This window comes from Garra rufa, chromosome 15 (genome assembly GCF_049309525.1).
Source record: "Garra rufa chromosome 15, GarRuf1.0, whole genome shotgun sequence".
Classification (NCBI taxonomy): domain Eukaryota; kingdom Metazoa; phylum Chordata; class Actinopteri; order Cypriniformes; family Cyprinidae; genus Garra; species Garra rufa.
Genome location: NC_133375.1, coordinates 6,626,272 through 6,653,725, shown reverse-complemented (window position 1 = coordinate 6,653,725; position 27,454 = coordinate 6,626,272). Strand labels below are relative to the sequence as shown.

Here is a 27,454-nt window from a genome sequence, read left to right as displayed (position 1 = left end):
CAATACAGTTTGTTTCAAAGGACATTTTGTGTTTATTTAGTGGTATTCTCATCTTAATTAGTACACAAACAGGGTTTTTCGATAAATACACAATACATTTTAGTAAAGGTTTGTTAAACAAATCAGGATTTCTAGTGTCTTATCTCAAAATAATAGTCCATAGGTGCTTCACAGTCCTTATATCATTTTGTGAATATCAATGGTAGTTTAATGTGACATTTGTGGTTGACAAATCTAGAGTAACGTCAGATATGTAAAAACATATAAATTTACGCAGGAACTGGTTTATCTTAAATGCAAAGATTACTAAAATGGTAATTTTAAAATGTAAAGTGTATGCAAACTGGTCAGAACTGGTTTTCAGCCTACAGGAAGGGCATTTACTGTTTTTCTTTTTTTCTTCTTCTTCTTCTTTTTAAATACTCAAAGAATTATGTGTAACATGAAACTATTCACCTGAACAGATGCTGCATTTTTTCTTCACTATCTCTGAAAACTGGGGAACCTTTCTTTCATAAGAGTTTGATTTGTTAATTCAAAAATTTGTAAAATGTATGTATGAAGAGATGTTTGTGGTGTAATGCTCTATTTAAAAATTGATTGACATGCTTTGTGAGTTAGATATGGAAATGGACATTTGTATCAGGGAATATGATGGTTTAAGCAAATTGAAATGTGTTTTAAGAAAATTAAGTTTAGAATATAATCCTGACTGCTTTTAAATGGCTAGCCACTACACATCCCTGATTCAGGACCAACAGCCCATCTTAAACCATGCTTCTCACTAGCATTTATATTTTACTTGTGGGCTTGACTAATTTTTTATTTTTCAGATTTTCTTGGTCAACATCTGACTTCAGCTTGGAGGGAGATTATGTATTGGGGGGTCTTTTCACTTTACGTGAAATCAAACAGGAAACAACTGTGTTTTCCACAGAGACCACTGAATGTTCCAGGTAAGTAAGGACCTTTTACCAGTCTAGGGTTATCAATACACAGTAATGTGAATTAAAGCAACATTTCCTCAAAGTCCTCATTGCTAAACTGTATAATCAATTACATGCTATTAACTTCCTCACTAATGTTTTCAAGGCACAGTTCCTCAAAATCTGGCTATCAGATGCTGCAAGTAATGAGGTTTGCTGTTGAGGAGATTAATAACTCGTCCACTCTTCTGCCTAATGTTTCTCTGGGCTGCGAAATTTTTGACCATTGCACTAATACAAAGAATTTCAATTCAGTCTTAAGTTTTATCTCAAAGAATAGCTCAATAAAACCTAAAGAAAAAAACTCAACAACTATCAGCCTAAAGTGATTGCTTTAACAGGGCCATATGGAAGCTCAAGAACTATGAGCATTGCACCGCTGATCACAAAGGACCTTATACCATTGGTAAATTGTTTCTTTTTATAAAGCTTGCTCAACAAAACACACATTTGCTTCCTACCTTTTGTTCATGACTACCAAGTTACTATAAATATGTATGTATATATGCATGTTTTTTTCGCTTTCAAAGGTGAATTATGGAGCTTCTATGCGTTGAGCAAAAAACTTCATTATCCTTCTTTTGTAAGAACAATCCCCAGCAACGAAGACCTGATAGGCATGATTATTCACATCATTCAGTGGTTTGGACGGAACTGGGATGCCTTTATTGGTAGCCAAGAGGATTACGGTTCAGATGGACTAAAATTGTTAAAAGAGTAACAATTCTGGCATTTGTTTGGCCTATCAAGAGAGTCTGAGCCTAAATGCAAACTACAGCTTAACGCTTAAAAAGATTGATATGCTGAGCATCAATGTCATTGTTGTTTTCGCTGTGCCACAATATGCCAGCAAAATTATCAACGCTGCCATAGCGAACAACATCCAAGACAAAGTATGGATTGCAAGTCAAGGATGGGCTATGAATCAACAGATTCCAAGCGAGCCAGGAATTGGTAAAATTGGCACAATAATTGGCATTACAGAGAGACTCTTGTCATTGCCAGGATTTGATGAATTTGTCTATAAAGCGAGAGGAACAATGGATGTTGGCCATAACGTTAGTGCTGCAAGTGATGTCCAGAGTAAGACATGTAATCAAGTTTGTGATTACTGCTCATTGTTGACTGCAGAGGACATTATAAATGAAAATCCTACATTCTAATTTTCCATCTATGCTGCCATATATACCATAGCGCATGCCTTACATAAGGTTCTGCTATGTGACATGAATGAATGCCCCAAAAACATAATGGCCAAGCCATACATGGTAAGCAAAGTGAATCATTATTTCAAATGCATGTTTAAGTAACAATGTTTTAATTATTTGAATAATATATAAAAAAAAAAATATTTATTTTTTTATAAAACTTTATACAATATATTGTGTTTATATTATTTAGATATGACATAAATTTAATTACTGAAGAAAACAAAAGTAATGCTTATTTTCTTAATGATTTATAATAAAAATAAAAATATATAATTATTATTATTTGAACACACTTCAGCTTCTGAGAGAAATAAAGAAATTATGGATTTTCCACTCAATAGCCGCCAGATGAAATATGATGATAATTATGATCCAACCATCAGTTATGCAGTTGTGCTCTGGCGCACTGAATTGAATCCTCCACAGTTTGAGATTGTAGGTACATAAGATACTCATCCAGAAATTACTTTTACCATCGACAACTCTCTCCTGCCTTGGCATAACAATGGTTCTGTAAGTCTTATTTTTCTCAGTCTTACATCTACATTAACAAAGCAATTCAATTATCATCATTATGAATGAGTAATGAGGTTTGCTTTGGAGGACATTAATAACTCCATCACAGTTCTTCCCCAAGTTTTTTTCTGGGCTATGAAATGTTTGACCATTGTTCAATTACAAAGTAAGTTATAATATACTGAACAATGCAGCAGATATCCATTTATAACAGGCTTTAAGCTTTTAAAAGCAGGATCTAAGAAATTTTTGTGCATTTAAGATACTTATGTCATTTGTATTCTGTAATTCACAGTCAGTTTATGAAAATTACACTGTGTTTAGTTCCCTTTCAAAGTGGAACTTTGACACTGCATCATGGAGTTGACGTTATGGGGAACACCATCAGCATGACTGGTGTGTGAAGCATGTGTAAACACATGCCAATAATCAGTGGCGGTCAGTATAAAAAGACACTTGCAACACACATCATCAATATTTTTTTTTTGTCTTCAGGAGCCACTTGTTTATATGCACGTTTAAGATAAAAGTTGGGTGCAGTCATTGTGGTGCATTTGCCTTAAACTCTTTGCTTCATATTCTTCCAAGGGATGAGAATCTTGCTTTTGCCCATAGCGTGTTCAGCTCTCGAGGTGGAGTCTGACAGGAGTGTTTTTCTTTTGGGCTTTTCCTGCTACCTCTGTTGCTGTCATGTTGGCTCATGAAGTCAAACTATGGTTGTTTCCAACCTGACTGATTTATTGTGGCATGTCTAATTCTAAAGGAACTAGATGCAGAGAAAGTTGATGCAGGTGTTTTTTTTAACAATCTGTTTCATCTGCCACCCTTATAGCCTTTTTATTCTAGATCTCACATTAAAGGGTTAGTTCACCTAAAAAAAAAATGAAAATTAGCCCATTATTTACTTATCCTCATACCGTCCAAAGCAAAGTTTCCTTACTTTAGCAAAGTAAAACCATTCTCCTCTTGGCTTGTATCGAAATCCTCTGACATATTTCTTTACAAATCCTTGTTTGTACTTCTAATTTGTGACTGTTGTTTTGTTTTGATCTCTCCACTTGCGCGTCCATGTTCGTCACTTCTGAACGCTGCATGCGCAACACCAACATCCTATGCCCAGAGCTGCTTCCATGTACAACAGTGAGAGCAAGCTGGATTAAAGTGATTATTACATTTTAAATATGAATTTTTTTTTTCACAAACACATCTATTTGCTACAGGAGGCCTTTATTTACTCCTCTTCAGCCGTGTAAGGCAAACAAACAACAATACAAAACGGCACTAGACGTAACAAGCTCATATACTCTCTCCCATGTAGTCAAAATATTTGCGTATAGAGAAGCACTTCTCTGGGTGCTCCGCTTGTGATGTTATGGACTACTATCTGCCAATAATTATTGGTGTTTGCTTACATGTGCTTTAGACATCGGTCACGCTAATGGCATTCCCCATAGCATCAACTTTTCACACTGTGTCAACTGTTTGAAAGCACTGATCTGAGTTTATAGAATTGTGTAAAACTGATAAAGAAAAATGAACTGTAATAACACGTTTTTCTGTTCCTTAAAGGTTCCCTTTTCAAACTGTTCTGTTGAGTGTAAGTTGGGATATTCAAGGCAAGTAACAGCTATGTGGATTTGTTTCATAAGTACCATAAGACAATGATCAATGACAACTTGGTATTTAAAGAAATTGTCTTCATCTAAAAAGGAAAAATTGTTATGCATCAGCCTGTATTAATTTCTATTTTGTGTAAACACAAAACAAGATATTTTGAAGAATGTCGGTAACCAAATAGTTTCCATTCCTGTATTTTCTTTATTCAGTGGAAGTAAATGGAAAAATATCCGAAAACCCCTCAAAAAGAAAGTTAAACAGGTTTGCAATGACATAAGGATGAGTAAATGATGAATTTTCATTTTTGGTGTAGACTATTTCTTTAAGCTTCTTCAATCCATTTAATCAGCACAATACCATACTAGAAGTATGGTGTTTTTTCAAGTGTTCATAAAGTTTTACTGTTTTTCAGGGGATCTGTATACTTGTTTTCCATGCAAAAAGAGTGAATGGTATGATGAAGGCAGTGCAACATGTAAGACACATACTGTTGTCTATCCTCTGTTCACAGAAATCCCCTTCATCATTGTCATGGTTTCTGCCGCATGCCTAGTTATTGTCCTTATTGCCGTATTTTGCCTTTTTGCCTACAATTACAGCACACCAGTGGTGAAGTCTGCTGGTGGCAGCATGTGTTTCCTCATGTTGGCAAGTTTGATTTTGTCTAGCATTAGTGTGTTCTTTTTCTTCGGAAAACCTACAGTTGTATTTTGCCTTCTGAGAAATGCCATATTTGCGTTTTTCTTCACTGTCTGTATTTCCTGTTTGACTGTCCGCTCCTTTCAAATTATTTGTGTTTTTAAAATGGCTACTCAGTTCCCTAAAGTGCACAGCCTTTGGGTAAAACACAACGGCCAGTGGCTCTTTGTTGCATTCACAACTTTTATTCATTTAGTTTCTTGTGTGATATGGATGACTGTCAATCCTGTCAAACTTGTCGCTGACTCATGGACTTATAAAGGGGGAACAATATAACCTTAACCATAGTTGTGTTCATAAGTTGGGCTCTTAGTTTCCTGTGTCTGTTGTTTTCTTACATGGCAAGAGATCTGCCGAAAAATTACAATGAAGCCAAATAGTTAACTTTCAGTCTCCTTTTGTACTATATGACCTGGATTGCATATTTCACAGCATACCTTACTCTCAAAAGCAAATACGTCATCGTTTTGAATACAATGGCCCAGATATCCAGTATAAATGGAATTCTTTTCAGTTATTTTATACCAAAATCTTACATTGTAATATTTCAACCTCAAAAAAACACTCCCACATACTTTCAATCATCTATTCAGAATTACACACAAACCATTAGTAGGACTTAGACATTGGTCTTTGTGTATAGAGTTTTGATCCTGGTTTAGATCCTTCACTATTACTGTTACCACAATCTTAAAGAAACATAGGCAAAGTGGAATGGAAATGGGAATGGGTTCAATTGGCATTAGGAGACTATATGAATTTTTGAGATTTATATTTAAATGTAATGTACTTTAAATGCAAATGCTTTTTTTTACTTGTAATAAAATAAATTGTCAAAATGTAAAACTCCATAACTTGGTGTCCAAGCACGTTTAATGTCATACTGACTCTCTATTCAAATGTACAATATATATACATTTCCAAATAAATGGTTGTACACAATGGGAGAAGAGAGGTTATATCATGTGGAAGCACAGAGCAGTAGCATGAGCAGTTAGTGGCTTTCTGACAAATGAATATCAGTAATCAACATCCCTGAAAACTCATAAGTTTGATCCGTCTAGCTTTAAGGAAAGCACTCTCATATTGAATCTCCTTAATTTCAAATGGCCATCCAACATCACCTTCTTAAAGGGGTCATCAGATGCAAAACTCACTTTTTTAAATGTTGTTTGAACATTAATGTGTGTTGGCAGTTTGTGTACACAACCACCCCACAATGATAAAAATCCACCCAGTGGTATTTTTTAATCTTTAAAAGTATTATCCCCTTTTTAAAATCAGGTCATTCTCAGCTTCTTGTCGGTGTGATGGCACACAGACAGAGGCCACTCCCACGATAGTTGATTGACATGAGCACCTTACCTTAGGCCCACCCTCACCGAGCTGAAACAGTCCGACTCCAATCGCCATTGTGTGACTCAGGTGCAGAGGAAGAAAAGAATGTCTCAGATTGAGCGACTGAGGTGTTCTGTTGTTGGATGTAATAATGAACATAGCAGTCATCATTTACTCCCGACTGAGCCGCTGAAGATGCAGAGAATTAACGTTACTTTCGTTTTTGAAAGAAAAGTGCCGATCCCGATCTACATATGCGTCTATGTTCATGCTAATCATTTGTGATGCAGCTTCACCCACAGCAGAAGTGAGTATAAGGTTTTTTTTTATGCATCTTTGCAAATGGCCTTTCTTAATCATGTGCTAGTTAGCAAGTTTCGCAGCTAAAAGTGTCTCAATGCGGCTAAAGTAAACATTACGGCTCGTCATCCCATGGCAGAGAGTGTTGCATGCTTAGTTAATATGCTGTTTAATTAAGGTAATGTGTTTGTTACGTTGATAAAAGATAAAAAATACTGGTCACTTTAAGAGTTAAGAAATGTTTACGCAAGTGACGTTGACGTTGGAATGTTTTTACGCAGTTCAGGGTTGCAAGCAGGGTTCGAATTACGGGGGAGCTAAGGGGAGCTCGGCTCCCCTGAAAAGGACCTGGGCTCCCCTGAAAGCCTACTTTGAGACATTTAGGGGGAGCTCTAAAATACTTTACATTTTTTGTGTCGCATATAGATTTTGATTTTCTGTACATTAAGGTTCCTGAAATAAATAATGATATTAAAAATGTGTCAATGTTGTGTGTTTATTCGCTCATTACATTACTATTTCCGAACAATATTTTCCGCTGTCTCCTGCTGTGACCATCCATGCGTGGCGGCGCTGCACTGAAATTACTACGTTACGTCACCACTTGAACTTCTCACTGAGTTGGTATTTGAATGTTAGCTTAACTTCAACACTTGGAACTCTCCCTGGATACTAATAAGAATGGCAAAAAGAAAGCAGACAAACCTCAGTCAATTTGGATTTACAAAACAAACGAAGAGGAGTGATGACAGCGCACCAGCTACAACGACTAGCTTGCCGCCGCCGCATCTGTCAAACAAGGTGCTTGCGTTTTGAAGTAACGTTAAACGGTTTACACTAAGGCTACGTTTACATTAATCCGGATACATTTGAAAACTGAGTTTTCATTTTAAAACGCTCTCCGTCCACACTCGCGTTTCCAAGCGTTTTAAAAAAGTTTCTCATCCACACTGAAACGTAGGAAAACATCAAATTCGCCTTACTGCGCATTCGTAAAGCCTCCAAACTTATACAGACGTAATACATTTTCACGCAATTCTTCTGGCGGGATAATTTATGGAAATATCTCATCCACCACTGACGCGTCTATATCGCGCTCATTCATATTTTATCTGAAAAGCAGTTGTCGTCATGTTTTGCAGGACAGCAACTGTGAGTAAATTTTCTGTCATCATTTTAGGACTGTAATTTGAAGAGTGTACAAGGTAAATCTTTTTAGCAGCAGTGTGACAGTGAATAGCACAGGCACAATTACTGCTGTAAACATAGATATCTATTGGTACAATATGCGTCACATGACTATAAATATGCGTCATCGTTTTCAAAAGCCTCCGTTTTCACAGTCCACACTACAACGTGAAAACGGCGTTTTCAAATTTATCTACTTTGGCCGGAGTTTTTAGAAATAATCGTTTTCTGTGGTAAAAACGGGGTTTTCGTGTAAATTAGAGGCCAAACCGCAGGGAAATATCTGCGTCTTTCCTTCGTGTAAACGGGGCCTAAGTAAACAATAGGTTTACTGTAGTATAAACCTATTGTTTTAAATGCCCGAACATGCACCAAAAGCGTTAAAGTCAGTCAGGGAGGTTCGGAAAATAGGGCTCCCCCGAAAGCCACTTTGTAATTCGAACCCTGGTTGCAAGTCTGAGTGTCAGGCAGTTCAGTGAGTTTAAGAAGAACAATAAAAGAGTAGAAAGAAATTCAAGTGCGAGTCCTCTTTTCAGATACAACAATTGGCGACGTGGATGGCTGAAGAATCCCTCACGTTGTCGTTGCCTCCCCCGAACTTTTTTTTGCCCCATCCTGGTGAACCCACGGTCCCTTGGGAGCAATGGAGAACATTGTTTGAAACCTACCTGTTAGCCATTGGCCTCGATGGTGTCCCGACGAAAAGGAAAATGGCTATACTCCTCCACTGTCTTGGTGCCGAAGGACAGCGTGTCTTTCGCACACTCAGAGATGCGGCTGATTACAACGGCGCGATTACACTGCTTGATCGACACTTTGAAAAAAAAGTCTCTCCTGCTAAAACGGCTGCAGTTTCGGCAGCGCAGACAGCGCGCTGGTGAGTCGATTGCGCAATATGTTGCTGACTTGAGAGGGCTGGCAAAATCGTGCCGTTTTGGCGATTTAACAGACGAGATGATACGCGATCAGTTAATTGAGAAAACAAACGATACACTCGTTCGGGAGCAGCTGTTATTGGAAGATGATGATCTCACTTTAGAGAAAGCTGTAATTGAATCAAACTGAAATTGAATCTGCTGCACAGTGCGCTGCTAAATTAAATACTTCACATGAATCCAGTGTAAACAGTGGGAACATACAGCAATGCACACATGTTCACAGAGCAGAGGAAGATGTATCTTCAAATGCAGACATACAGTATGCACGCTCTCAATATCAGCGGCGATGTGGGAATTGTGGGTCAACTATACATTCATCACGTCCTCCTGACTGCCCTGCACAGGGACAAATATTGTCGACGTTGTCAAAAGCCAAACCACTTTGCAAAATGTTGTCGTCCACTCCAGTTCAAGCTCATCCACAATGAAACCCACGTGCTAATGCAACAACCCCTGCCATTATTCATTCAATAAACACTAATGCAGTAGGTTTTTCTACATGCACTGTTAACATATCAGATTCATGTATTCCTCTGCTCCTGGACACTGGGGCTAAAGTCTCACTACTCAATAGGGCCACTTATAAACGTTTCCTGCCACACTTGCCCCTTCAGCCGCCTTCTCTGAATCTGTTTGGATATGGAAGTTCTGCAATTGATGTTATTGGTCTTGTACATGCCCCTGTCCAGTATGGCAACAAGGCGCTACCCAACTTCCCATTTCATGTTACACGCCATGGCAGCAATATTCTTGGATTGGACCTGTTTCAGAGTTTGGACTTTTCTCTGCTGGACAATAAGGGGGCCCAAATTCTGACAGTCAGTTGTCCCTGGCAACAAGAATGGCCAAAATTGTTTGAAGGCCTCGGCTGTGTTGCTGCATTTACTCACCAGCCCCTCTTGGATCCCACAGTTAAACCAGTCATTCAGCCACTTTGCAGAATTCCACTGGCACTGCGGGATGAAGTCACAGCAGAACTTACCAAACTGCAAGCAGAGGGCATCATCGAACCGGTCAACGCCTCCCCGTGGGTGTCTAACCTGACAGTGGCTAAGAAAAAATCGGGTGGACTGAGAGTTTGTGTGGACTTAAGGTCAGTCAACAAAGCAGTTATCCCAGATCGCTACCCTCTGCCTTCAATCGACGAGCTGACTACACACTTTCATGGCTCGAAAATTTTTTCCAAACTTGACCTCCTCCAAGGATATCTCCAGGTTCCCCTCCACTAAGACAGCAGGAATCTTACTGCATTTGTTACGCACAATGGCGTATTTTGTTACACAAGAATGCCTTTTGGGCTCAGCTCGGCTCCTAGTTGTTTCCAAAAAATTATGTCCACCATAATGGCTGGCGTTCCCGGCACTGCCATCTACCTCGATGACATCATTGTCCATGCCCCGAATGCAGTGACTCATGAACAGTGCTTAAGGGCTACTTTTGCAGCACTCAGTCAACACAATTTGACACTTAACATGGACAAATGCGTATTTGCAGTACCAGAGGTTGACTTTGTTGGCTTTCATGTCTCAGCCGAGGGCCTTTCACCATTGCACTCCAATATTGAGGCTATACATCAAGTGCCAGAGCCTTCGTCCGCAGCACAAGTTGCATCGTTCCTGGGGATGACAACATATTACATGCGTTTTCTGCCTCAGTACTCCACGATTACGTACCCGCTCCGCCAGCTGTTAAAAAAGGATGCTCCATGGACCTGGTCTTCAGCATGTTCTGATGCTGTGCGCACACTTAAGGAATTGTTGACAAGCCCACCTGTATTGGCACACTTCAATCTTGACTGCCCCACGCTGGTCACTTGTGATGCTTTGGCTACTGCTGCTGGGGCTGTTCTTTCACAACTCCAGGATGGAGTCGAACGGCCCGTGGCCTTTGCGTCTCGTGCATTCAGCCTGACTGAACAAAAGTACTCAACTGGAGAGAGGGAGGCTCTGGCTTGTGTTTGGGCCTGCGAGCGCTGGCATGCCTATTGTGACGAGCGTCCCGCACGGCTATCAGCGTCGCCCTGGAAACCAACGAGATCCACGCCCTCACGCTCATCACACGGGAATCAGTCTCAGCTGCGCCTAATCAGCTGGCGTCCTCATAAGCCGCGTGCCGGCTGACTCAGTTAAGAAACGATCTCCCTACGAGCTCAGACTAATGGTTCTCTCTCTTCTCTCCCAGACAGCAGCTGAACTGATTCCCCCACGTTTCACTGGATCTGCACCAAGCACGAAGATTGAAGAGCACCGATCGTCACGAGCCTCACTCAGCCAGCGGCCATCACTTTCACTTTCACTTTTGCCTTACGTTTGTTAATAAATCCACCCTCCGGGGCTAAACTGTGAGTCTTCTGTCCTGTCTTCCTTGCCACCCGTGACAGTCTGGTGGAGAATGCGGGCAGATTGGTGAAGGTTTTCAGGCAGAAAAGAATCAACTCACTTTTCACCTGAACTTTTTTTTCTGTCTCACTATGTCACAGACATCAGCGGAAGGCGAGCGCTCCTCCCCAGAGATGGACCAGCTGCTACAACGGCTCACAGAGGTTAGCATCCGCCAACAACAAATTGTGGAACACCTCGCCACCCGCCAGGGCCAAACGGAGCAGGAACTAGCCGCCCTTCAAGCCGCCGCCGCCCAACGCGCTCCGCTACTGGACTCGCGCACTCACGCCGCTCGTCTACTGCCAAAACTAACACCCCATGACGACGTTGAGGCTTTCCTACAGATGTTCGAAAGTACCGCCGTATCTGAAGGCTGGCCACGGGAAGACTGGGCACGGGCGTTGGCACCCCTCCTCTCCGGTGAGGCACAACGCGCCTATTTCTCTCTTCCTCCCGCCGCTGCAGAACAGTACGGGGAAGTAAAGAACGAAATCCTGGGTCGTCTGGGTCTCTCTGCAGTTTGCGCCGCACAGCTCTTTCATGAGTGGAAGTATAAGCTCCGCCTCCCCGCCCGTGCCCAGATCGTCGAGCTCACCCGCTTGGCACGTCACTGGCTGTTAGAAGGAAACCCCTCGGCTGATCAAGTAGCGGAGCGCGTGGTGGTCGAACGCCTCTTGCGAGCCCTGCCCCGTTCACATCGCCAGGCCTTGAGTATGAGGAATCCCTCCAACGTGCAAGAACCCATTGAAGCCGTGGAGTTGGCGGATGCTACTCAACAGCGGGAGGCTGGGGAGCGAGCGCCGCCTTTTCCCCGGAGGGTGGTCCACGAGCGGCGCGCGCCGGAGGGCACACCACGACCATACAGCAGGCCAGCGGCTCCCTCTCCCCGCGACGAGCCCATGCCGACCGAAGTCCCAGCGGCCCCCACCAAGAGCTGGCTGGCGGGCTGCATCGTACATGCGGACGTACCATCAGGAGCTCCGGAGGTGGAGGTGAAAATCGGCGGGAAGGTCTTCCGTGCCCTTCTGGACTCCGGCAGTGCGGTCAGCCTGGTGCAGTCCCATATCCTCCCTCCCAAGGATGAATCGAAGGCGGTGCTACCTATCACATGCGTCCACGGGGAGACAAGACAGGTTCCCGTCAGACGAGTCACTGTTTCTGCCGCCATAGGCACCTGGCCGCTAGAAGTCGGGCTGGTTAAGGACCTCCCCGTGCCGGTTCTTCTGAGAAGGGACTGGCCAGGTTTCGACCGCTTGCTCGCTGCCGCCACTCAGCCCGCCAGCCCAAGAGGGAGCCGCCGGAAGCCAAAAACGCCTCGTGGGCCACGCCGTCGTCCAGCTCTTCTGGCTTCGGATAGCGGGAGAGATGGTGAGTCCCCTTCCCAGAATCCTAATGTGTTTTATGATGTCTTCCAACAGGCTACAGAAGGGGGCTCTTTCGCCAGGGACCAGCGAGAAGATGATCGGCTCAAGCATTGCTGGAACCAAGTCAGGTCCATCGATGGCCGCGACGTCCAGCCAGCTCCTCACCCTCTCCCGCACTTCGTGGTCCAGAACGGCCTGCTGTATTGTGTCGCGGAGCGAAGGGGGGAGGAAAAACGTCTATTGGTGGTCCCACGGTCAAGAACAGAGACGGTCCTTGAACTGGCACACTCGCATCCTATGGCCGGCCACCTGGGACAGGAGAACACCATCCGGAGGATTCGGGACCGTTTCCACTGGCCGGGCCTCGATGGCGAGGTTAAACGCTTCTGTCAAGCATGTCCTACCTGCCAGCGGACCTCCCCCAGGAAACCTCCCCCCTCACCGCTAATCCCATTACCTGTCATCGACGTGCCCTTCGAGCGCATCAGGATGGACCTGGTGGGTCCGCTGCCGAAGTCTGCCCGGGGCCATGAGCACATCCTGGTGGTGGTCAATTATGCCACGCGGTATCCGGAGGCGGTCCCTCTCCGAAAAGCCACGGCCAAGAACATCGCCCAGGAACTCTTCCAGCTCTTTAGCCGCGTCGGCATACCCACCGAGATCCTGACTGATCAAGGTACTCCCTTCATGTCCCGGCTAATGGCAGATCTCTGCAGGCTGCTGCGGGTGAAGCAGTTGAGGACCACAGTTTACCACCCGCAGACCGACGGACTCGTCGAACGCTTCAATCAGACCCTAAAACAGATGCTTCGACGGGTCAGCGCAGAGAACAGAAGGGACTGGGACCTGATGCTACCTTACGTCCTCTTTGGCATCCGTGAGGTCCCCCAGGCCTCAACTGGCTTCACCCCATTCGAACTCCTCTTCGGCCGACAACCCCGTGGCCTCCTGGATGTGGCGAAGGAGGCCTGGGAGCAGCAGCCTGCCCGTCACCGCTCTGTGATTGAACACGTCCAGCAGATGCGAGAGAAGATCGACCGGGTGATGCCATTAGTTCGGGAACACTTGGTGAAAGCCCAGCAGAGCCAGCAGCGTCAGTACGACCGGACCGCCCAACCACGGGAATTCCAGCCCGGAGACCGAGTGATGGTCCTGGTCCCTACCGCGGCCTGCAAGTTCCTCGCTACCTGGCAGGGCCCCTATACCGTCATAGTCAGTTCTCTGATGTGTTCTCACCCCTCCCCGGGCGGACCAACGTCCTCCATCACGACATCCGTACGCCACCGGGTGTCGTCGTTCGGCAGCGGCCTTATCGGGTCCCAGAGGCTCGTCGGCAGGCTATTGAGGACGAAGTCCAACAAATGCTGAAGTTAGGGGTGATCGAACCATCACGCAGCCCATGGTCCAGCCCCATCGTTATGGTCCCCAAGCCAGACGGCACCCTCCGGTTCTGTAACGACTTCAGGCGACTCAACGAGGTATCAGAGTTTGACGGCTACCCCATGCCTCGGGTGGATGAACTGCTAGACCGATTGGGACGGGCCCGGTATATCTCCACCCTGGACCTCACTAAAGGTTACTGGCAAGTACCTCTCTCTGAAAATGCCAAACCCAAAACCGCCTTCTCCACCCCTAGCGGCCATTGGCAATACCGGACCCTCCCCTTCGGTCTTCATGGGGCTCCCGCGACCTTTCAACGAATGATGGATGTCATCCTCCGGCCGCACCAGATGTACACGGCCGCGTACTTGGACGACGTCGTCATCCACTCCGAGGCATGGGAGGACCACCTTGACCGTCTCCGGAGGGTGCTGACGGAGCTACGAAAGGCTGGGCTGACCGCCAACCCCCGCAAATGCCATCTAGCTCTACGGGAGGCGAAGTACCTGGGTTACCAAGTTGGACGAGGCATCATCAGGCCGCAAGAAAAGAAGGTGGAAGCCATAAGGACCGCGCCAAGGCCTATCACCAAGACCCAGGTACGAGCCTTCTTGGGGTTGGCGGGGTATTATCGCTGCTTCATCCCTAACTTCTCCTCTTTAGCCGCCCCTCTGACAGACCTGACCAGGAAGGGACAGCCGGAGAAGGTCCAGTGGTCTCCAACGGCGGACGAGGCCTTCCAGCGGATAAAGGACGCCCTAACCTCGGAGCCAGTCCTGCGCGCCCCAGACTTTAGCTGTCCCTTCCTGCTGCAGACGGATGCCTCGGACACCGGTCTCGGAGCGGTCCTCTCCCAGGTCCAGGAAGGAGAAGAGCATCCGGTCCTTTACATCAGCCGAAAGCTGACCCCAGCCGAGAGAAACTACGCCACTGTGGAAAAAGAGGCCCTGGCCATCAAGTGGGCAGTCCTGGAGCTGCGGTACTACCTCCTCGGCCGGAGGTTCACCCTGGTAACCGACCACGCCCCTCTTCAGTGGATGGCCAGAGCCAAAAACACCAACGCCAGGGTGACCCGATGGTTCCTAGCGCTCCAGGACGTCAAACATCGTGCTGGGGCCGCCAACTCCAACGCCGACGGACTCTCTCGGATCTGGGCAGCTTTCGCACGTCTGTCAGGGGTCACTCCCCACCCACCCCCTGTCTCTCCCCTATTTACTCATCTCATCCACAGGACCAGGTCGACACTTAGGGGGGGGAGTGTGACGAGCGTCCCGCACGGCTATCAGCGTCGCCCTGGAAACCAACGAGATCCACGCCCTCACGCTCATCACACGGGAATCAGTCTCAGCTGCGCCTAATCAGCCGGCGTCCTCATAAAACGTGTACCGGCTGACTCAGTTGAGAAACGATCTCCCTACGAGCTCAGACTAATGGTTCTCTCTCTTCTCTCCCAGACAGCAGCTGAACTGATTCCCCCACGTTTCACTGGATCTGCACCGAGCACGAAGATTGAAGAGCACCGATCGTCACGAGCCTCACTCAGCCAGCGGCCATCACTTTCACTTTCACTTTTGCCTTACGTTAGCCCCTCCGGGGCTAAACTGTGAGTCTTCTGTCCTGTCTTCCTTCCCACCCGTGACACTATCTTTACGGGCGAAAATTTACACTTCGAACCGACCACCAAGCCCTTAGTGCACTCATGTCTTCCTCTGGGTCTGGACACAAACCACTGCGCATGTACTGTTGGACTGACCGTCTCCAGCAGTATGACTTTACAATACAGTACACCTCAGGAAGAGATAATGTTGTGGCTGATTTGCTGTCCCGTTCTATGTTGTCACCCGTTGCCACTGGTCAGGTGGCTGAGGACAGGGACTTTATCCAATTAGTGCATGCACCCCTGACAGCTTTTGTGTCCTTGGAGGAACTCACAGAGGAGTCTGCTGCTGACCTCACACTATCTGCAGTCCTTGAGTATGTCATGAATGGCTGGCCAGCTCAAGTTGCACCAGATCTCCAGCCATATGCCCGAGTGAAAAACGAATTGTCATGCTGGAATGACACATGTTTGGCCCGTGGACACCGTGCCATTATACCTGCTAAACTCAGAGGACGAGTGCTGACCATGACACATGAGGGCCATCTCGGAATAGTAAAACTAAAGCAGTGCTGTAGGGATCTTGTATGGTGGCCAGGCTTGGACAAAGACATCGAAATGCTTGTTCGGGACTGTGCTCCATGTCTTGTAAGTGGGAAAACAGGCCCTCCAACTCCGCCGCCACTGGGGTCTTTGCCTTGGCCAAATCGACCTTGGGACCACATTCAGCTTGACATATGTGGTGAACTCTATAATGTACCCCATCATTTGCGTTTCCTTGTGGTAGTCTATGACCTACATTCGAAGTGGCCGGAGGTTATGCCTGCGGGCTCGGTCACGTCCAGTACCATCATTGACTTCCTGGAGTTGCTCTTCGCACAATGGGGCCTGCCAAGGACTTTGACGACAGACAATGGTCCTCAACTAGTATCTGCTGAGTTTACAAGCTACATCCAAAGCAAAGGAATCAAACACATACGTACGGCCTACTATCATCCACAGTCAAATGGGGGCGTGGAGAAATTCAACCAGTTGCTAAAAAATGGTTTGAGAGCCCACCTAGCACAAGGTTGCTCTTTCAATGAGGCCTTATCTCAGACTCTTCTACACTACAGAGCAGCCCATCATGCCACCACTGGGGTTTCACCAGCGAAATTGATGCTGGGGCGAGAGCTGGAGCTACCCCTGCATAGACTTTGCCCTTCCTGCTTTTCATGATGGAAACTCTGTGGTGCAAGCCAGGGTTCATGAGGGGCAGATTCAACGCTAAGAAAAAGGCTCGGAGCCCCACGATCTTCCCAAGTGACTGGGTGCGGGTTCTGCGGCCTAATCGGAAAAACAAGCTCCACACCTTCTGGTCGCAGCCCCAGCAGGTGCAAAAGCAGTTAGGTCCAGTTACATTCCAACTATCAGATGGTTCCCATTGGCATGCCAGTCGACTTAGGAAAGTACCGTGCCCCTCTGGTGCAAATCACACCCAAGATACTGTGCTGCCTTGCTCTTTGCTCAGTTCTTCATACCCTCTGCCCCCAGGACAGCATCCAGTGGCTGCAGAAGCAGCATCCCTGCCACCATCTGCAGCCTTGCAAGGCAGGCCTACCAGATTGCACACTTGGCCAGCTCGCTTTGAGGACTACTTAACGTGCTTTCACACTTAGTTCACCGGGAGGGGAGGGGAAATGTTGCATGCTTAGTTAATATGCTGTTTAATTAAGGTAATGTGTTTGTTACGTTGATAAAAGATAAAAATACTGGTCACTTTAAGAGTTAAGAAATGTTTACGCAAGTGACGTTAACGTTGGAATGTTTTTACGCAGTTCAGGGTTGCAAGTCTGAGTGTCAGGCAGTTCAGTGAGTTTAAGAAGAACAATAAAAGAGTAGAAAGAAGTTCAAGTGCGAGTACTCTTTTCAGATACAACAGAGAGGGTGGGGCGAGCAGATTTCATTAGCATTTAAAGGGGCATGCAACAAAATAGCTCTCTTTTTTACACTACCAGTGAAAAATTTTAACCAAATTATGTTATAGACTTCTTAAGACCCTAAAGAATCATATCAACTTGTGGAAAATGGGCATTCGATGACCCCTTTAAGCAAAATTAACTGGAACTTTTGTATGGTTGCAAGCACTTTGAGTTTGAATTAACCAGACGAAGTTGAGTCTGTGATATAATGACCAAAGGAGCAAAACTGAACGCCGAGAAACTGTCGCAGGACAGAAGTAAGAAGGCTGTATACAGGGCTGTAGTACTCGAGTCCGGTCTTGGACTCGAGTCCGGTCTCGAGACCGTTTTTTTATGGTCTCGGACTTGTCTTGGACTCGCTGGTATTCGGACTCGGACTTGTCTCGGTCTCGGCCACTGGTCTTGCCAAATATGGCTTTTGGTCTCGACCGAGTCCAGATGTCTTTATTATGTTCCCAGTAAGCACACATTTTAAACTTTTTTTTTTCATTTTAATTTTTTCATTTCACCCGCCGGAATTTAATTAAATTAATTATTTTTCGTCACGTCATCTGCCCGAACGACCCATCACTACCAATAACCAATCACAAAAACAAAAAAACAAAACAAAAAAGTAATAACCAATCACACACTAGATTATATTTGAACGGCACGCTTTGCATCTGCGTGCCCTGCTAACGTTAATTTTCATTGATTCACACACACTCTAACAAACGAAAATGTCCGCCAATTCTGCCATTATCAAGTTTGCTTATAAAAATCACCAGGAATTTATCAGCGCTGCACTTAAAAAGAAACACAGGGCAGACTGCAAATTCTGCAAAGCAACAATTTCGGAAACCTGTGGGACAACGTCAAACTTCGTCAGACACCTGCAGAGGAATCATACATCGCGGTAAGTTAACTGCAGAGCTGGAGCTGCTAAGCCTTGACTATGTGTTAATGTTAACATTAGCTAACATAGCAGAAGATAAAGGTAAAGTTCTTGGACATAAATTTATAATAATTTACGTCTGGTATTACTGGTTTCATGAGGTAAAAAAAAAAGTTAACTAGCGCAAACTAAGATTCACGTTTAACTAGCATTAGTAGGGACGTTCTAAAACGCTTAACGTGAAAAACGCTTAACGTACGTAAAAAACGACCAGGAAACACCAAATTTCTGTCAAACCTTACTTGGAACAAACACTAACTACTATCAAAAGAACGAGCCCTTATTCCACAGAGAAAGTTAATAATATCACGTTAAGCGTTTTCTCCCCCATAGAAGTCCATTATAAGGAAACAGCTTAACGTGGTTTAACTTACCGTACCTCAACAAAGACGAGGGAAGACCAAACTTCTGTTAAATTTTACATATAATAAATAACGAGCTCTTAGTCAGCATATAAAGTGATCGCCCCCCATAGAAGTCCATTATAAAAAACATGTTAAGCTTTTTCCTTAATGGAGTTCTATAGGGAGAACACGCTTAACGTGATATTATTCACTTTGTGCTGAATGAGATCAGCAGCAAGTATTTATTATAAGTAATATTTGACAGAAGTTTGTTTTTCCCCAGTCATTGTTAAGATACGTTAAACCACGTTAAGCTGTTTCCTTATGGATTTCTATGGGGGACGCTTAACGTGATATTATTCACTTTATCTGTGGAATAAGGGCTCGTTCTTTTGATAGTAGTTAGTGTTTGTTCCAAGTAAGATTTGATAGAAATTTGGGGTTTCCTGGTCGTTTTTTACGTACGTTAAGCCACGTTAAGCGTTTTTCACGTTAAGCGTTTTAGAACGTCCCCCATTAGTAACGTTAGACACAAGCATGTCCTGCACGTCTCTGAAATAAATGAAAATGGAACGGAGCAAAGTATATAGCCTATATTTATTACGTGGCTTGGTTGAATTCTAATGTAGAATGCGGTCTGTTATCAAGAAATAGCAGACCACATTCTACATTAGTATTCAACCAATTGAATGCAAGTATAACACACCATTGCCATGAAAAACAGAGCGTTGCTATGGACGCAGGATTCTAACCGTAGAGACGGAACTGACTATTTTCTTTAGCGGAAGCAATACAGTCGTTTTTTAATCAATAAACTCCTTTTTAAATCAATATTTTGTGTCAAAGTATTACATATTGCGGAGTTGCTTGTTAATTTATATCACTGAGTAACATAACTTTGTAGTTAACATGTTATCACTGTGTGTGTAGTGATCTGATCTGATCATAATAAACTGTAAATTAGGCTAACGTTATGTGCATTTAAATAGAATGTGACTTATGAGAGAGTGTAAGTGGCTACGATCTCAAAGGGAAGGCTGCCTGTTGAAGGGCGCAGCAAATAACATTTTCCGTAGCATGCTATATTTAAGATCAAAATATTCAACCCGAACCCCCAAAAAATGAAGTATAGGCTATATTTGTGTTGCCATTTGAAAGCTGCATATAGCAATTACATGGTAATTTACAACTTATGTCAGGCATATTTTCTGTGTCTGCAGTATTTCTCTTCTGTAACATAACAGACATTTTTGAATATGTCCAGTCAGAAAAAAGTATACTGTACTTGTTTGAGACAGAATTAAACACAAAAAGGGCTTTCCCTTCATGTCAGTGTCTGTACACAGCTTTGAATGCCATTTCAGTTTCATAGAACATTTAATAAACAAAGAAAGCCATTTATTAGGCTAATAGTTTGACAATCCAGACACAACTTTATTTAGTTTTTCTCAGTATATGGAGTGGACATTAATGAATGACTGGGAATACAGATTTCACTTCTCTTTAAATAAAGCTTATTATCTGCCTGTTATTCAGTTCCAACACTCATAGATGCTTTTGTATTTCCATCTCCAGTCTGCAGGAGTATCGGCAAGGACTTCAACAGGGGAATTCACAGCCAAAGATTGATGATGCATTTCAGCAGCAACCATTGCAAGTTCAAGTTTACAATGCTTCTTCATCAAGGCAGCAGGCTATCAACCAAGCGATCATCCATGACCTTATCATTGGCTGCTGTCTACCTATATCAATCGTGGAAAATGAACATTTCAGACATTTTTTACACACCATGGATGAAAGGTACACCCCAATCTCCAGAACAACGATAACCAGCAAACAGATACCTCAACTAGTGATGAAAGTGAAAGAGTGCATCAAGTCCAGTCTGGTAGATCAGAAATCAATCTCTGTAACTGCTGATATATGGTCAGACCACACAATGAGATCTTACCTGGGAGTCATAGCTCATGTTCTCAACTCTTCGACCAGTGGGTACACTCTAAACGCCTACCTGCTGGACTGCAGGAGATTCAAAGGGCGTCACAGCTCTGAAAACATTTCAGCTGCATTTGATGAAATACTAGATGACTACAATATCAGTGATAAGGTAGATTTTATCATCACTGATAATGCTGCTAACATGAAGAAGGCTTTTAAAGTCATTATGGCAGACCACTCAGATGACAGTGAGGATGACAGTGAGGATGAGGAGGACATGGTTGGGGAACAGTTAGATACGGACTTTCTTCTTGGTTCCCGTCAACGGCTATCCTGCTTTGCCCACAGTCTTCAACTGGTTATCGGGGATGGGATGAAAGAAGTAAAAGTGATGTCTCGGGCAATCTCAAAAATGGCCAAACTTGCCAGTCTGCTGCACAGTAGCACTGTATTTAAGGATCGATTTGAGGCTGTTTTTGGAAGTGGTAAAAGCATTCCAGTCTCAAATGTCACAAGGTGGAATTCGCAATTCAGACAAATACAAGCAGTCATCGAATTAGATCATTCTGCACTAACTCAGATGTGCTCAGTTGACTTTGAGAATGTTGTCCTCAGCTCACGTGAATGGGCCCAGTGTAGAGAACTTACACAAATTCTTGGACCGTTTGCTGAGGCCACTGAATTGACCGAGGGTGACAAAATTGTTACCATCAGCATGGTTGTCCCTACTGTCCTCGAGCTACATTCTCATTTAACAGAAATGGATAGTGAAAAGAGACTCTGTAGGCCACTGACCAGGGCCCTCAAAGCCTCACTTAAAAGAAGATTTGCCGGCATCTTTGTTGGATTGCGAATGGCAGAAGATCATGGCCTTGATTTGCCATTTGGCCATGATATATACATGCTGGGAGCGATGCTGGACCCCCAGTTCGGGATGAACTGGGTTGAGATGGATGTCAGAACCAGTGGCAGTGCTACCACCATACAAAATACTAAGAAGGAACTGCAGAACTCACTAACAGGTATTTATTTCAAATGCCCCCCTTTAAAGTGCAGTGTATTTGCAAGGATATTGAAGTGGAAGAAGTAAGTCAAATTTATTTCTGTTTTCTTCTTTTCCAGACAGCTTGATCACTCAGGCTAAGAAAGTTGACCTGGACATCTGTGAGGAACCCACAGAACCAACCCAGGATTCTCCCCCAAATGCCAAGATTCCACGGCTCCTGGCAAAATATAAAACTCACAAAAAGAACAATTCCACCCATGGATCATCCAAGTGTCAACAGTGAGGTAAATGCATACCTGGAGGATATTCAGAGCTGTCCGGCAGAGCAGGATGCCCTTGTATTTTGGTTAAAAAACAAGGACAAATACCGTCATTTGCATGCCCTAGCTGTCAAAGTGCTTTCTGTTCCTGCTTCTTCAGCACCAGTTGAAAGAGTGTTCAGTGCTGGAGGGCTCATTATGAGGCCCCATAGAGCCAGTTTAGGAGCGGAAATGCTCTCCTCCCTTATATTTCTCAAGTGTAACAAAACACTTTTGTAAAACTGAATAGTTTTACTTACCTCACCTGCAGACAGAATGCTACACTCTAAAAGTCGATAATTTACTCAGATTTGTTTTTCTTGTTATAGTTCATGTTAAAAAAGCTTTTGAAGAATACACCGTTGTACAAATGCTTGTACTGTTAAATTTACTGTGAAAAAAATATTCTTATGAATTTCTTAAACACCTGATGAATTTATTTTAAAATTCTGCAGTTTGTCCTCAAATAAAAAGAACAGATGTTAAATTACACTGTGTTCAATGTTGTTTAACCAAACTTGAATGTCTTTCCTAACCAGGTCCAAATAACAATATAATACAATACAATATTTTTTTCAGGGAAGGCATAAACCAACCATATATATATACCAACCACAATATAGCTTCACTGCAGATGTACAGTAGTGTAGAAAAGAAGTGACCAGTATTACAGAGTGTACCCCCTCTGTAATACTGGTCACTTCTTTTCTACACTACTGTACATCTGCAGTGAAGCTATATTGTAATTTAGTTGCTTAAATGTTCAGTACTAGTACCTAGCATTGGTAATAGTAGTGGGTTGGTGTTTGTATATCAGTTCTAACACTGCTATTATGAGGTATCACCATATGTCATCATTCTGTTTTCTTTAGATTAATAGATTATATGATATCAAGGGGAATGTCTATACTTAAAAATCATGGGTGTTGTGACACTGTTTTTGCTTTTAGATCAACAAATAATAACCCAAAAAGATTGTCTTGATGATGTCATGCATAAGACTTTTTTTTCCTGTCCTGGACTCGGTCTTGACTCGGACTCGAACTTTTTTGGACTCGGTCTTGTCTTGGACTCGAGCCTCTTTGGACTCGGTCTTGACTTGGACTCGACTAGTCCTGGTCTTGGACTTGTCTTGGACTCGACAAAGGTGGTCTTGACTACAGCCCTAGCTGTATATATATATATACAGTCAAGCCCGAAATTATTCATACCCCTGGCAAATTCTGACTTAAAGTTACTTTTATTCAACCAGCAAGTATTATTATTTTTGACCGGAAATGACACAGGCTTCTCCCAAAAGATAATAAGACGATGTACAAGAGGCATCATTGTGGAAAAAAATATTTCTCAGCTTTTATTTACATTTGAACAAAAAGTGGAATGTCCAAAATTATTCATACCCTTTGCAAACTGTCACAGTCTATGGGAAAATCCAAAGTTCTATACCATTCCAAATGGTCCAAGCTGGGTTTTAATCAACTCAACAGGTGAAAAACAGAAGCTCTCTGCTGTTGGTTTGTGGACAGTCATGACTAAGACAAAGGAGCTCACTGAGAACCTGTGGCTGCGCATTGTGGCTGCTCACAAGTCAGGAAAGGGCTATAAGACCATATCTAAATGTTTTGAAGTTCCAGTGGCTACAGTGCAAAATATTATTAAAAAGTACAAGACGTTCCGCACTGTGAAAAATCTCAGAGGACGTGGTTGGAAGCCAAAATTGACACCTGTGCTGGCCAGGAGGATAGTGAGAGAGGTAAAAAAAAGAATCCAAGGATCACCACCAAGGCCATCCTGATGAATCTGGGCTCTGCTGGTGGCAACATCTCAAGGAAGACAGTCCAACGGACACTGCACATCACTGGGTTCCAAGGACGCAGACCAAAGAGGACACCACTTCTCCAGATAAGGCACACAAAAGCACACTTGGCCTCTGCAAATGCTTATCTGGACAAAAAAGAAGACGACTGGTCTTTTGTTTTATGGTCAGATGAAACAAAAATTGAATTGTTTGGCCACAATGATGTAGCCTTCATTTGGCGTAAAAAAGGAGAAGCCTTCAACCCTAAGAACAGGGTGTCAAACAGGGTGGTGGGATCCATGGAAAAAAAAGGAGCAGTACATCAAAATTCTCAACAACAAAAGATGAATGGGCAAAAATACCAGTAGAGACATGTAAAAAGATGGTCAGCAATTATAGGAAGTGTTTGATTGCTGTAATAGCCAATAAAGACTTTTCTATTGATTATTGAAAAGGGTATGAATAATTTTGGACATGCCACTTTTTGTTTAAATGCAAATAATAGATGAGTAATATTTTTTTGCACAATGATGCCTCTTGTACATCGTCTTATTATCTTCTGGGAGACTTCTGTGTCATTTCTAATCAAAAAAAAAAAAAAAAAACTTTAACCAGCATTAACCAGCAAAGGACCAGCATAAACCAGCTAAAACCAGCATCCTAGCACCAAAACATACCTTACCAGCATATGCATTTTTTTTTCAGCAGGGCCCCCTGAAGATAACTTATTTGGGATTATGTAAATGTATTGTATAAATAAGAATGAGGTAATGATGCTAGTAGTTAAAAATGTAAAAATGCTGTGTATCTTCTGTTGTTTGTGATTTGTAAATTAATGTGTGATTGAGTTTAGATATGGAATTTGTCATTTGTATCAGTGAATATAGTGGTTTAAGCAAATCAAATAGTCTTTTAAGCAATGCTTCTGAATTTATACAGTTGCTTAGAATGTAAGTTCAGCTTGAAAGTAGATCATGTGTGTCATAATGTTCCCAGAAGCCATTGAATGTTTCAGGTAAGAAAGGACATTTTTAATTCCTGCAGCATTTCCTCAATATTTCATTTTAAGTCACCTTTTCAAAACAAATATTCAGTTAACTCCTATTCCACAAAGTGCTCTGTTTAATGCTAAAAGGATTTTCAAGGGAATCTAATGGATTTCATAATTGTTTTCTGTCTAAAAAGATGTTTGAGTAACAATGTGGACTGTTCAACCTGGCACTTTCCTCTAAGTTTGCAAATCTTATCTCAATCTCTCTGTTTTGCGTGACTTTTAAGTAGAATTTGTTGAAGCAGACTTCACAATTGGTTCTTCTTCTTCTTCTTAATGTATGGACAATATCACAGGAACAGGAGTTTGTTAAATTGGAATTGCATTTAAAAAAAAAAGCATTCAGCTTAGATTTATATCGCCAAAGAACCCTTTTGTCCTCTTTAAAGATGCTTGGCTTGTGATATAGTCATCTTGAGGGTGTGCTTACTGACACATTTTTTGTTGTTTGTTACATCTGCTGTCAACCAGAGGATGAAGCATGAAATTGTAGCTGAATAATGTATGAAATAACTCAAACAATATACTTATGTGAAAATATGGATTATGGGTAAATTACGCAAATAAAAGTCGAAGTATCTTGAGTTAAGGTTAAACAAAAGAAAAACTTTAAACTGTTTAGGGTGTTTACGCAACACCATTTTTAACTAACAATGGAAAGCCTACACATTTTGGCCAAAGCCATTTTGGGAGCCTGAAAATGCAGAATTTTGAAAACGGGTTTTGAAAATGACAACTTGAACTTGACCATTTCTGACAGGTTTGTCATAAGTTGTTTACTTCATCCAAATAACATTTATCATGGGGTTACAAAATCACTGATGCATGCACTGCATACAGCTATGCTTGTTGTTATGAAAAGACAATGCAGGATAGCTGAGCGGATGTGGCGGAAGACAAAACTTGAAATTCACTATAGCATCTATAAAGACAGCCTTCATGCTTTCAATGTTGAACTAGGTAAAGCTAGACAAACATTCTTCTCAAACCTTATAAACAGCAACTTAAACAACACTCGCACTCTTTTTGCTACCGTTGAGAGACTAACAAACCCCCCTAGTCAGATCCCTAGTGAACTGCTCTCTGACAGCAAGTGCGATGAGTTTGCTTCCTTCTTTTCTGAGAAGATCAATAATATCAGAAAGACAATTAGCACACCCTCAAGTTATGCAGAGGTCAGACAGATTCGACCGCAATTTCAAAAAGAAGTCATTATGTCTACTTTTGAAGAAATCGATAGCAACATTTTGGAAGAAACAGTAAAGCACCTCAAATCGTCAACCTGCCACCTTGACACACTTCCCACATCTTTTTTCAAAAGTGTGCTTAGCTGTTTAGAAGCAGATCTTTTAAAAGTGATGAACACCTCACTTCTCTCTGGGACTTTTCCAAACTCCCTGAAAACTGCAGCCGTTAAGCCCCTTCTGAAAAAGAAAAATCTTGAGCAACTATAGACCAATATCAAATCTTTCTTTCATAAGCAAGATTATTGAAAAGGTTGTTTTCAATCAGCTGAATCACTACATAAACTCAAATGGATACCTGGACAATCTGGCTTCAGACAACATCATAGCACAGAGACAGCGCTCATAAAGATAATAAATGATATTCGCCTAAATTCAGATTCTGGCAAAATATCAGTGCTGGTATTACTAGATCTCAGTGCTGCGTTCGACACAGTCGATCATAACATTCTTTTAGATAGACTGGAAAACTGGGTCGGGCTTTCTGGGATGGTTCTCAAATGGTTCAGGTCATACTTAGAAGGGAGAGGTTATTACGTAAGTATAGGAGAACATAAGTCTAAGTGGACGTCCATGACATGCGGAGTCCCACAAGGCTCAATTCTAGCGCCGCTGTTGTTCAGCCTGTATATGCTCCCACTAAGTCAAATAATGAGAAAGAACAAAATTGCATATCACAGCTATGCAGATGACACCCAGATTTACCTAGCCTTATCGCCAAATGACTACAGCCCCATTGACTCTCTCTGCCAATGCATTGATGAAATTAACAGTTGGATGTGCCAAAACTTTTTACAGTTAAACAAGGAGAAAACGGAAGTCATTGCATTTGGAAACAAAGATGAAGTTCATAAGGTAAATGCGTACCTTGACACTAGGGGTCAAAAAACAAAAAATCAAGTCAAGAATCTGGGTGTGATTCTGGAGTCAGACCTCAGTTTCAGTAGTCATGTTAAAGCAGTAACTAAATCAGCATACTATCATCTTAAAAACATTGCAAGAATTAGATGTTTTGTTTCCCGTCAAGATTTGGAGAAACTTGTTCATGCCTTTATCACCAGCAGGGTAGACTATTGTAATGGTCTCCTCACTGGCCTTCCCAAGAAGACCATTAGACAGCTGCAGCTCATACAGAACGCTGCTGCCAGGATTCTGACTAGAACCAAAAAATCAGAGCATATTACACCAGTCCTTAGGTCCTTACACTGGCTTCCAGTTATGTTTAGGATAGATTTTAAAGTACTTTTACTTGTTTATAAAGCACTCAATGGCCTAGGACCTACATACATTGCAGATATGCTCACTGAATATAAACCTAACAGACAACTCAGATCACTAGGATCGAGTCAGTAATATCAAGGGTT

General features: G+C 43.0%; 2 pseudogenes; both read left to right on the top strand.

The window, feature by feature from the left end:
• The first annotated feature begins 774 nt into the window (after positions 1-774).
• On the top strand, positions 775-4,548 carry LOC141287064 (taste receptor type 1 member 2-like; annotated as a pseudogene).
• A 151-nt stretch (positions 4,549-4,699) lies between these two features.
• Positions 4,700-5,652, top strand: LOC141287062 (taste receptor type 1 member 1-like; annotated as a pseudogene).
• The last annotated feature ends 21,802 nt before the right edge of the window (positions 5,653-27,454 follow it).